Raw genomic sequence first — 963 nt, forward strand, 5'->3', positions numbered from 1 at the left:
GCCTTTGCCATCTATTGTTGAAACAAAGGTTGCTGTCTGTGTGGGAACTGCTCCCCTAAGAACAAGGGCTGTTACACTATGAACTTCTCACCATGAAAACTTATGAACATGCATTTTAAACTTTCTTGGTCTGGACTTAAATGAAGGACAAAAGTAGGGATTTCTTTCCAATCAGGGATAGAGGAGGCTTGTGAGCTTTCACTGAAAGAATTGGGTTGCTTTCCAATTGTGATAAAGGTATTTTCCCACCACTCTTTTGCCTGAGCACCTTCCCCTACCCCTCTAGAAATAAGGACTATTTTCTTCTACACTGTCTTCTATTTAAAAGTCTAGAAGTTTCAGAGACCTCTATTAGATTTTATTATGGAGGAAAGAAGTTGTCATCTTCTGCCTGCCTGATGGTGAAACAGGTACAGTAGCCAGGGAGAGAGGCTTAGCTTCATGCCTGGGTCGTATTCTAACAGTATGATCTTCCCTTTAAGCCTGCAAGTTTTCTTATACCTTGTATTATCCATTAGGAAGGGGGACGTCTACAGTGGCGCTGACCAGACTGTTCTTGGGACTATAAAATAAGACGCTCCTTGCGTTAGGGATTAGACCAGAAGGAGTGAAGGGGTGATGGGGAAGAAGAAGAAAACTCCCTGGACAAACCACCCATGTACAGCTCTCTGGGTTTCCTTCTCATTTCTCGTACTGCTGTGACTGCGGTCGTACCCGTCCCCCTGCTGACAGACAGAGATGCTATGAGCGGGAGATCAAGGGAGGGTAGGTGTAACGTGTGTAACCGCTCTGAGTGTGTGTGTCTGGGCGTAGGTGTTTCAAAGGCTTGTTTCGCTGGGCGTGATAGAGATGACTAAGAGAGTGAGCTCAAGTCAAGTGCTCTCAAACAAGTTCAGCAAACAAAACGGGATTATCTAACTGGGCTGGTATGTGATGACTTGAAAGCAGTAATTACCTCCCAGG

This window comes from Eurypyga helias, unplaced genomic scaffold (genome assembly GCF_000690775.1).
Source record: "Eurypyga helias isolate BGI_N326 unplaced genomic scaffold, ASM69077v1 scaffold30093, whole genome shotgun sequence".
NCBI classification, from domain to species: Eukaryota; Metazoa; Chordata; class Aves; order Eurypygiformes; family Eurypygidae; genus Eurypyga; species Eurypyga helias.